The sequence below is a fragment of the Coregonus lavaretus genome (genome assembly GCF_964263955.1).
Source record: "Coregonus lavaretus genome assembly, contig: HAP1_SCAFFOLD_1838, whole genome shotgun sequence".
In the NCBI taxonomy this organism is placed as follows: Eukaryota; Metazoa; Chordata; class Actinopteri; order Salmoniformes; family Salmonidae; genus Coregonus; species Coregonus lavaretus.
In genome coordinates this window covers 29,540-41,616 of record NW_028165232.1, presented here as the reverse complement: position 1 = coordinate 41,616, position 12,077 = coordinate 29,540, and positions in this window count along the sequence as shown.

The following is a 12,077-nucleotide window of genomic DNA, read 5'->3' as shown; positions in this document are numbered from 1 at the left end:
GATTTCTTATAAGCTTCCGGGTTAGAGTCCCGCTCCTTGAAAGCGGCAGCTCTACCCTTTAGCTCAGTGTGGATATTGCCTGTAATCCATGGCTTCTGGTTGGGGTATGTACGTAAAGTCACTGTGGGGACAACGTCATCGATGCACTTATTGATGAAGCCAGTGACTGATGTGGTGTACTCCTCAAAGCCATCGGAAGAATCCCGGAATATATTCCAGTCTGTGCTAGCAAAACAGTCCTGTAGCTTAGCATCTGCCTCATCTGACCACTTTTTTATTGACAGAGTCACTGGTGCTTCCTGCTTTAGTTTTTGCTTGTAAGCAGGAATCAGGAGGATAGAATTATGGTCAGATTTTCCAAATGGAGGGTGATGGAGAGCTTTGTATGCGTCTCTGTGTGTGGGGGCGGCAGGTAGCTTAGTGGGTAAGAGCGTTGTGCCAGTAACCGAAAGGTCGCTGGTTCTAATCCCTGAGCCGACTAGGTGAAAAATCTGTTGATGTGCCCTTAAGCAAGGCACTTAACCCTATTTGCTCCTGTAAGTCGCTCTGGATAAGAGCGTCTGCTAAATGTGTAAAATGTAAATGTAAAAGGGATTTAAATGTCCCTGCATTAAAGTCCCCGGCCACTAGGAGCGCCGCCTCTGGATGAGCGTTTTCCTGTTTGCTTATACATTTCATTGAGTGCGGTCTATGGGGGCGTGCTCGGTCCTCTTCTTTTTCCTGTAGTCCACAATCATCTCCTTTATCTTGATCATGTCTTAGTGCCAGCATCGGTTTGTGGCGGTAAATAGGCAGCTACGAAGAAAATAGATGAAAACTCTCTTGGTAGGAAGTGTGGTCTACAGATTATCATGAGATACTCTACCTCAGGCAAGCAAAACCACGAGACTTCCTTAGATATCGTGCACCAGCAGTTGTTTACAAATATACATAGACCGCCAACCCTTGTCTTACCAGAGGCTGCTGTTCTATCCTGCGGATACAGTGTATAACCCGCCAGCAACCGGCGGACTGGGAGGGAGCACGCCCACGTTCTAAGCCCGAGTTTGTCCGAGTGGAGCCGAAGAGCATCACAGTAGCCGTTTTCGTTTGAGAAGGGCGACATTCATGACCTTGAATGATGATCTACTTTTGATCAGAAAGAAACATGTCATTGTTTTTTACGCAACATTTTAGGCCTATTGATTGGTCACAGACACTGGCCATAACTTAGTCTGGGGCGCCCCCTATTGACCAATCAGTATTCTTCTCAATATGATTAGAAGTACACATTTCAGTCAGAGGGTGTCAGTGTTGTGATGCAAATACCAGTCGATTACCAGCGGCAGCAATGTAATGGCATTCAATATATTTTATAGTGTGTAAAACACATTATATATATATATATGCATTTTCCCACCAGAGATGAGTTTTCATGAAATTGACTTGTTACGGATAAAAGGCTGTGCGTGATGACATAGTGCACATAAAAATAACTTTTGAGGTAAAATTCCCATGTACAGAATAAAAAATACAAGTTAATAATAATAATATGCCATTTAGCAGACGCTTTTATCCAAAGCGACTTACAGTCATGCGTGCATACATTTTTTTTTGTGTATGGGTGGTCCCGGGGATCGAACCCACTACCTTGGCGTTACAAGCGCCGTGCTCTACCAGCTGAGCTACAGAGGACCACGTTAAGTGGGTTTCCATTGCATTTTCAACTCTACAATGGTTTTATCGCAAGAAATGTTGCGTTAAATAGTGCACATGTGCGCTCTAGCCAACACCTTGCAGATACAGTGCGGGTATAGCCTACAAAGTGTTTCCCAAGTCCAGTCCTTGAGTACACCCAACAGCACACATCTTTGTTGTAGCCCCGGACAAGCCCTCAATGAGTTGTATCAGGTGAGTTTGTCTGGGCTATAACAAACGTTTATGCTGTTGGGGTTACTCGAGGACTGGAGTTGGGAAACCCTGGCCTACATACATGATGAGATTATTATGGACAAAAGAGCTAGATTATTATTATTTGTCAAACGGCAGCAAGCATCGATGATCATGTCACCAGAATGAGACCCTCGATATTTATAGGAAAGGAGCATCAAGCTCATCACCTTGCACTTTCACCACCCTGTGAAGTTCATCATAACTTATTTTATCTGTAGCCCAGTGGCGGCTCCTGAAAAAATTCTCAGGAGGGGCAATTTTTCTGATGATTTAGGTGACCTACACACATTTTAAAAAAGATATGTCCAGCAACAACATGAAGACAGGGGCAGCATATAAGTCAATACCAGAAGCATTTATTGACTGATCTGGGGAGATGGATTCCAGTTTCTGTGACAGATAATCTCTGATGCCTTTGTTATATTAGCTTTTGGTTGAATGTACTGTCGTAGTAAATATATAATGTTATAGCTTGGTCTGACTAAAATCTTGTGCATGACCCATTTTGTGTTGGGCGTTTGTTTTCAATCAATGCTGTTCCTATCCTATAACAATGGACAAAAGAGTCCTATCTTGTCAGCCTTGTCAGCAGGTGGCCAAGGACAACACCCACGCCATAGGTCTCTCAGTTCTTCCAACTCACGAGTTCTTGCTCTGAGGACACACACACACACACACACACAAACACACACACACACACACATCATCACTGATAACACACACACACACACACATCATCACTGTTAAACACACACACACACACACACAAAAATCCCCTCTCTTTAGGCTGAACATTTGAAGACAGAGAACCCGACTCAGAGCCAATGCAACAGTGGAGGGGACCTCGCCCAACTCATCAGGACCAATCAGAAGATCAGAACTACTAGATTCAACCTACATCATTTATTGTATAAAATGTCTGCACACAATGTTTTCGGGGCTCTCTTCAGATAGCTCCCTAAGAGTTTGACGAACGAGTCCGTGCACGCGATTCCAGATATCTTTACCTCTGAATAAACTGCCTTTATTATACCATATCCACCCTGTCCAAAGTCTCTACTTGGTCTCAGTTCTCCAGTAAACTTGTGATTATCAACAGTACACAACGGTAACAAACAATTGGGGGAACTCACGGGGCAGATAGTAAGGTCGCAGTGACACAGAAAGCAGTTCAATGTCGGGGGTACAGAGTCGCTCTCTTACCAGGATCGATTTTCCCTGTGACTGTGTCAGATCGCGGTCCGCTCTGACCAGGGTGAAGCCGGCCGGCTCCACTTCTCTGTCCGGGACTCTGTCATCCAGCCAAGTCTCCCAGCTGTATTGGATTCCGCTGCCAGCAGCGTTTTCATTATTTAGTCCGTTCGTAGCGGGTATGTACACGATCAACAAGATCAGTCCAAAACCCACCACTGGAAATCCATGGTTGGCAGAATGTTTGTAAACTAAGTGTACAAATTAAAAACATAAAATAACGCCACTAAGTGTACAAATTAAAAACATAAGATAACGCCACACTGCAGGTCGCAACAGAGACGCTGCTAGCCGCTATTTTCTTAGTTACGTTCATGGTTACGTCACGTATGACGAAAGCGCGTAAGTGCAAGCCCACAGACACCCATAGAGATTGTATTGAAAGCTTTGAAATTTGAAAAAAATAGATTTTACATGGGAGTCTATGACAGACTTCTGGGCGATTTTCAACATGACTGAAATCGCCCCAAAAACGGGCGGGGCCATTTGAAGCACGACTTTAGCCTGATTTGACATTTAGTGGCAGTCAGATCAGATTAGAACACTGATAACTACTGTTGCCGTGATATAATTGATTAGAAAAAAAATCCCTTCCTTTTCCCGTTTGGCAGTGCGTCGCCCATATCGCCCTATTGAACACACCGCCCCTGCTGTAGCCTAATAAACTGCATGCTTTCCCGACAAGTCGTAATGGGAGTGTCACACAACATGTCATCGAGTGACTCCAAGTTTACTTCGATATGAGGGTTATTATATCAATATTTGCGCATAAAAGCGTTTCCACCGACATTTCTCGCATAATTAATTTTACCAACACAAAAAGATCCCACCTTGTCTAGCGTATTTTGATTTGACACATGTGGAAAGTTTAACAACACTTATTCTGTTTCCATCATGCCTGTCATTAATTTTATTTTTTATCAGACATGCACTTTACTCGCTTAAAAAGGTTGGATGGAAACCTGGTTTGTAAAATAATTTTTTCTATCTATAAAATGCATTGGTTTTATCAATCAAGAAAGTTTTTTATCAACTTCCACTGCCCTCCTAGCAGGGGTGGAACGAGTACTGAAATACCCTACTCAATTAGAAGTACTGTTTTATTCAAGTAGAAGTAAAATTACTGGTGTAAAAAAAACGACTCAGAGTAAAAGTACTTTAAAAATAAAAACATTGACCTTGATAATTAGCTAATTTTGCTAAGGTTACCTGAATGTTGTTACATATGATATTTTCCATACATTACATTGAAAAAGGAAGTGAGGAAATTAATGAGGGGATTCGATTAATGCCCGGGCATTAAGTGAACCGTGTTAGCGTTGATTGCATTCGATTTGGAACCGGGCTACCTCCAGGGCAAGAAAATCAGTCAATTGAAATATACTGAACAAAAATATGAACGCAACACGCAACAATTTCAAAGATTTTACTCAGAGTTACAGTTCATATAAGGAAATCAGTCAATTGAAATAAATAAATTAGGCCCTAATCTATGGATTTCACATGACTGGGCAGGGGTGCAGCCATGAGTGGGCCTTGGAGCGCATAGGCCCACCCACTGGGGAGCCAGGCCCAGCCAATCAGAATAAGTTTTCCCCCACAAAATGGCTTTATTACAGACAGAAATGCTCCTCAGCACCCACCACCACCCCGCCTCAGACGACCCTGCAGGTGAAGAAGCCGGATGTGGAGGTCCTGGGCTGGCGTGGTTATACGTGGTCTGCGGTTAAGAGACCGGTTGAATGTACTGCAAAATAATCTAAAACGATGTTGGAGGCAGTTTATGGTAGAGAAATGAACATAACATTTTCTGGCAACAGCTCTGGTGGACGTTCCAGCAGTCAGCATGCCAATTGCACGCTCTCTCAAAACATGAGATATCTGTGGCATTGTGTTGTGTGACAAAACGGCTCATTTTAAAGTGGCCTTTTATTGTCCCCAGCACAAGGTACACCTGTGTAATGATCATGCTGTTTAATCAGCTTCTTGATATTCCACACCTGTCAGGTGGATGAAATATCTTGGCAAAGGAGAAATCCTACTAACAGGGATGTAAACAAATTTGTGCGTATGGAACATTTCTGGGATTTTTATTTCAGCTCATGAAACATGGGACCAACTTTACATGTTGTGTTTATATTTTTGTTCAGTGTAAATTCATTAGGCCCTAATCTATGGTTTTCACATGAATACATATATGCATCTGTTGGTCACAGATACCTTAAATAAAAGTAGGGGCGTGGATCAGAAAACCCGTCAGTATCTGGAGTGACCACCATTTGCCTCAGAGTTGATCAGGCTGTTGATTGTGGCCTGTGGAATATTGTCCCACTCCTCTTCAATGGCTGTGCGAAGTTGCTGGATATTGGCAGGAACTGGAACACGCTGTCGTACATGTCGATCCAGAGCATTCTAAACATGCTCAATGGGTGACATGTCTGGTCGTATGCAGGCTATGGAAGAACTGGGACATTTTCAGCTTCCAGGAATTGTGTACAAATCCTTGCGACATGGGGCCGTGCATTATCATGCTGAAACATGAGGTGATGGCGGCGGATGAATGGCACGACAATGGGCCTCAGGATCTTGTCACGGTATCTCTGTGCATTCAAATTGCCATCGATAAAATGCAATTGTGTTCGTTGTCCGTAGCTTATGCCTGCCCATACCATAACCACACCGCCACCATGGGGCACTCTGTTGACAATGTTGACATCAGCAAACCACTCACCCACACGACGCCATACACGTGTCTGCCATCTGCCCGGCACAGTTGAAACTGGGATTAATCTGTGTAAAGCACACTTCTCCAGCGTGCCAGTGGCCATTGAAGGTGAGGACGACAAGCACACAGATGAGCTTCCCTGAGACGGTTTCTGACAGTTTTTGCAGAAATTCTTTGGTTGTGCAAACCCACAGTTTCCTCAGCTCTCCGGTTGGCTGGTCTCAGACAATCCCGCAGGTGAAGAAGCAGGATGTGGATGTCCTGGGCTGGTGTGGTTACACGTGGTCTGCGGTTGTGAGGCCGGTTGGACGTACAGCCAAATTCTCTAAAACAACGTTGAAGGAGGCTTATAGTAGAGAAATGAACATTACATTTTTCTGGCAACTACTCCGGTGGACATTCCTGCAGTCAGCATGCCAATTGCAAGCTCCCTCAAAACTTGAGACATCTGTGGCATTGTGTTGTGTGACAAAACTAACCATTTTAGAGTGGCCTTTTATTGTCCCCAGTATAAGGTGCACCTGTGGCAATAATCATGCTATTTAATCAGCTTTTTGATATGCCACACCTGTCAGGTGGATGGATTATCTTGCAAAGGAGAAATCCTCACTAACAGGGATGTAAACAAATTTGTGCACACCATTTTAGAGAAATACAATTTTTGTGGGTATTGAACATTTCTGGGATCTTTCATTTCAGCTCATGAAACATGGGACCAACACTTTACATGTTGCGTTTATATTTTTGTTCAGTGTACATAGAGTCATTGAACACTAGCCACTTTAATAATGTTTACATACTGTATTGTAGTCATGGTTCATCCTATATAACTACTACTATACACACCTTTTCTATTCACATGCTGTCCATACTGTCTATACACAACATTCACATATACAGTTCCTTCAGAAAGTACAGTATTTACACCCCTTGGCTTTTTCCAAATTTTGTTGTGCACATCCTGAATTTAAAATTGATTAAATAGAGATTACCCCATAATGTCAAAGTGGAATTATGTTTTTAGAAATGTTTACAAATTAATAAAAAATGAAAATCTGAAATGTCTTGAGTCAATAAGTATTCAACCCCTTTGTTATAGCAAGCATAGCAAGCAAGAGTAAACATTTGCTTAACAAGTCACATAATAAGTTGCATGGACTCACTCTGTGTGCAATAATAGTGTTTAACATGATTTTCAAATGACTACCTCATCTCTGTACTCAATGCTATCGGAAGAATCCCGGAACATATTTGAGTCTGTGCTAGCAAAACAGTCCTGTAGCTTAGCATCTGCGTCATCTCTTGTGGTTGCATCATGTTATGGGTATGCTTGTCATCGGCAAGGACTAGGGAGTTTTTAGGATAAAAAAGAAACAGAATGGAATTAAGCACAGGCATAATCCTAGAGGAAAACCTGGTTCAGTTTGCTTTCTACCAGACACTGGGAGATTAATTCACCTTTCAGCCGGACAATAACATAAAACACAAGGCCATATCTACACTGGAGTTGTTTACCAGGAAGACAGTGAATGTTCCTGAGTGGCCGAGTTATAATTTTGTCTAAAATCTATGGCAAGACCTGAAAATGGTTGCCTAGCAATGCTCAACAACCAATTTGACAGAACTTAAAGAATTTGGAAAAGAATAATGGGCAAATGTTGCACAATCCAGGTGTGGAAAGCTCTTAGAGACTTACCCAGAAAGACTCACAGCTGTAATCACTGCCAAAGGTGCTTCTACAAAGTATTGACTCAGGGGTGTGAATACTTATGTAAATGAGATACAGTATTTCTGTATTTAATTTCCAATAAATTAGCAAAATTGTCTAAAAACATGTTTTCACTTTGTCATTATTGGGTATTGTGTGTTGATGAGTAAGAAAAAAAAATGTGGTAGGTTTGTTATTGTTTCAACAGCTGATTGCCGCTTTAATGAGGAGGAGCTATACCACAGCCTCATACAGTTCTTGCGCTACGAACTTCCAGGAAGGAAACTAGTAGCTCGTGAGCACAGCCCTACTTCCTGAGGAGTGGAATGGAATGCACCCGGAACTCACTTCCTCTTGAAGACGTTTATTGAATTAAGAAAGCGGTTGAGGCTTTACAAGTGGGATGCACTGTTGAGCGATACATCCCGAGGGGTTCGTGCTGATTGTACGGAGATTGTGACAGCCGGTTAAATGGCATCCCTTGAGAAGTCAAGAACAACTTGTATGTCAGGAGAAGTGCAGTATTATCATAAGGAGACGTATACTTGGAATACGGAGGAGGAATGGAGGGAAAAAGAGAGACAGAGGAGGTCTAAGAGAGCGAGGGAGGAAGAGGGTGAGCTTGAGTCGGTTAAAAATGGCGGGAAAAGGGGAGATGGTTTGTTAAAGAAGAATGGTAGGAAGTGTAAGCAGAGTGAGCTGAAGACAGGAGGAGAAATGGATGTGAATGAGGGCGAAGTATCTGAGGTGGTAGGTGTGGTGAAGTTCTCGAAGCCCGAGGCTTGCACCGAGGGTCAGGATAAAGATGAGTCTGTGACAGTAGGAGTGACGTTTTTGGATAAAGTGGACCCTTAACTTTTGGCTGATCCATTTGTGGTTTCAGGGTGGGTGTAAACAGAGTTGGGTGCTGTGGAATTGGTGAAGGTAACCAGAAGTGGTCTAGTGATAATTGTTTGTGTTTCTGCTGGTCAGAGGGAGCAGGCGCTCCGTGTTAAACGAATGGGGGCAAGAGATGTGAATTGTTTTGCTCTCAAGAAAAGGGCGCCATTGAAAGGAGTGATTACTGGGGTAGCGGTAAATGTGAAAGTTGACCAACTGAAGGGGAAGATTCAGAAATGTCCCATACTAGAGATGCAGGTTGAGGTTTCCAGGGTTAGAGTAGTGCAGAAGTTGTGATATGCTGAGGCAGTGAAGAAAGTAGAGGAAGATGGGTCAAGGGGGAGGGATCCTGAGAGGAGTGGTGTGAGTAGTAGATCTGTACCAGTATAGAGGGATAAATCAACAAGTGATACAGTGGGGGGAAAAAGTATTTAGTCAGCCACCAATTGTGCAAGTTCTCCCACTTAAAAAGATGAGAGAGGCCTGTAATTTTCATCATAGGTACACGTCAACTATGACAGACAAATTGAGAAAGAAAATTCCAGAAAATCACATTGTACGATTTTTAATGAATTTATTTGCAAATTATGGTGGAAAATAAGTATTTGGTCACCTACAAACAAGCAAGATTTCTGGCTCTCACAGACCTGTAACTTCTTCTTTAAGAGGCTCCTCTGTCCTCCAACTCGTTACCTGTATTAATGGCACCTGTTTGAACTTGTTATCAGTATAAAAGACACCTGTCCACAACCTCAAACAGTCACACTCCAAACTCCACTATGGCCAAGACCAAAGAACTGTCAAAGGACACCAGAAACAAAATTGTAGACCTGCACCTGGCTGGGAAGACTGAATCTGCAATAGGTAAGCAGCTTGGTTTGAAGAAATCAACTGTGGGAGCAATTATTAGGAAATGGAAGACATACAAGACCACTGATAATCTCCCTCGATCTGGGGCTCCACGCAAGATCTCACCCCGTGGGGTCAAAATGATCACAAGAACGGTAAGCAAAAATCCCAGAACCACACGGGGGGACCTAGTGAATGACCTGCAGAGAGCTGGGACCAAAGTAACAAAGCCTACCATCAGTAACACACTACGCTGCCAGGGACTCAAATCCTGAGGTGCCAGACGTGTCCCCCTGCTTAAGCCAGTACATGTCCAGGCCCGTCTGAAGTTTGCTAGAGTGCATTTGGATGATCCAGAAGAGGATTGGGAGAATGTCATATGGTCAGATGAAACCAAAATAGAACTTTTTGGTAAAAACTCAACTCGTCGTGTTTGGAGGACAAAGAATGCTGAGTTGCATCCAAAGAACACCATACCTACTGTGAAGCATGGGGGTGGAAACATCATGCTTTGGGGCTGTTTTTCTGCAAAGGGACCAGGACGACTGATCCGTGTAAAGGAAAGAATGAATGGGGCCATGTATCGTGAGATTTTGAGTGAAAACCTCCTTCCATCAGCAAGGGCATTGAAGATGAAACGTGGCTGGGTCTTTCAGCATGACAATGATCCCAAACAAACCGCCCGGGCAATGAAGGAGTGGCTTCGTATGAAGCATTTCAAGGTCCTGGAGTGGCCTAGCCAGCCTCCAGATCTCAACCCCATAGAAAATCTTTGGAGGGAGTTGAAAGTCTGTGTTGCCCAGCGACAGCCCCAAAACATCACTGCTCTAGAGGAGATCTGCATGGAGGAATGGGCCAAAATACCAGCAACAGTGTGTGAAAACCTTGTGAAGACTTACAGAAAACGTTTGACCTGTGTCATTGCCAACAAAGGGTATATAACAAAGTTTTGAGAAACTTTTTTATTGACCAAATACTTATTTTCCACCATCATTTGCAAATAAAATCATAAAAAATCCTACAATGTGATTTTCTGGAATTTTTTTCTCATTTTGTCTGTCATAGTTGACGTGTACCTATGATGAAAATTACAGGCCTCTCTCATCTTTTTAAGTGGGAGAACTTGCACAATTGGTGGCTGACTAAATACTTTTTCCCCCCACTGTATATGTTTCAGTAAGATTGGATTTTTTGCATTTATAGCAATGGTTATCAACTGTACTGCAGGGATGGAACGTAAGTAGCAGAACATTTAGGTTGTGGTGGCAGCTGCAGAGAGGTACAGTGCCTTTGGAAAGTATTCAGACCCCTTGACCTTTTCCACATTTTGTTACGTTACAGCCTTATTCTACAATTGATAAAATATTTTTTCCGCCTCATCAATCTACACACAATACCTCATAATGACAAAGCGAAAACAGGTTTGTAGACATTTTTGTACATTTATTAAAAAGAAAAAACAGAAATATCTTATTTACATAAGTATTCAGACCCTTTGCTATGAGACTCGAAATTGAGCTCAGGTGCATCCTGTTTACATTAATCATCATTGAGATGTTTCTAGAACTTGATTGGAGTCCACCTGTGGTAAATTAAATTGATTCGACCTGATTTGGAAAGGCACACACCTGTCTATATAAGGTCCCACAGTTGACAGTGCATGTCAGAGCAAAAACCAAGCCATTAGGTCGAAGGAATTGTCCGTAGAATGCCTGAATGCCAAGTATCACATCTGGAGGAAACCTGGCACCATCCCTACGGTGAAGCATGGTGGTGGCAGCATCATGCTGTGGGGATGTTCTTCGGCGGAAAGGACTGGGAAACTAGTCAGGATCAAGGGAAAGACGAACAGAGCAAAGTACATACAGATCCTTGATGAAAATCTGCTCCAGAGCGCTCAGGACCTCAGACTGGAGCGAAGGTTCACCTTCCAACAGGACAACAACCCTAAGCACACAGCCAAGACAATGCAGGAGTGGCTTCGGGACAAGTCTCTGAATGTCTTTGTGTGGCCCAACCAGAGCCCGGACTTAAACCTGATCAAACATCTCTGGGGAGACCTGAAAATAGCTGTGCAGCATCGCTCCCCTCCAACCTGACAGAGCTTGAGAGGATCTGCAGAGAAGAGTGGGACAAACTCCCCAAATACTGGTGTGCCAAGCTTGTAGTGTTGTACCCAAGAAGACTCAATGCAGTAATCGCTGCCAAAGTTGCTTCAACAAAGTACTGAGTAAATGGTCTGAATACTCATGTAAATGTGAAATTTCCGTATTTAATTTTTAATAAATTAGCAAACAATTCTAAAACCTGTTTTGCTTTGTCATTATGGGGTATAGTGTGTAGATGTATGAGGGGAAAAACTATTAAATCCATTTTAGAATAAGGCTGTAACGTAACAAAATGTGGAAAAAGTCAAAGGGTCTGAATACTTTCCAAATGCGCTGTATTTGGGTGTGCGAGACTTGATGTCAGAACAGTTACAGGGTGTGTTAAGTGGTGGTGTCCCATTTTTCAGGCTGTTGGCCTGAAGTAGGAATAAATAGATTTAAATAGTGGAGTATGGTATTTTTAAAGTTGTTTTGTTTGTGAGTGTAGTGTTAGATGGTAGGGTATTTTTATTGATATATTTTTAAGCAAATTATAAGGGTGTTATACTTCAGTCTAGTAGGTGGTGGTAATGCAACATTTATTGGATGCCAACTGCCGTTAAACCTCATCGAAGAAGAAAAAGAC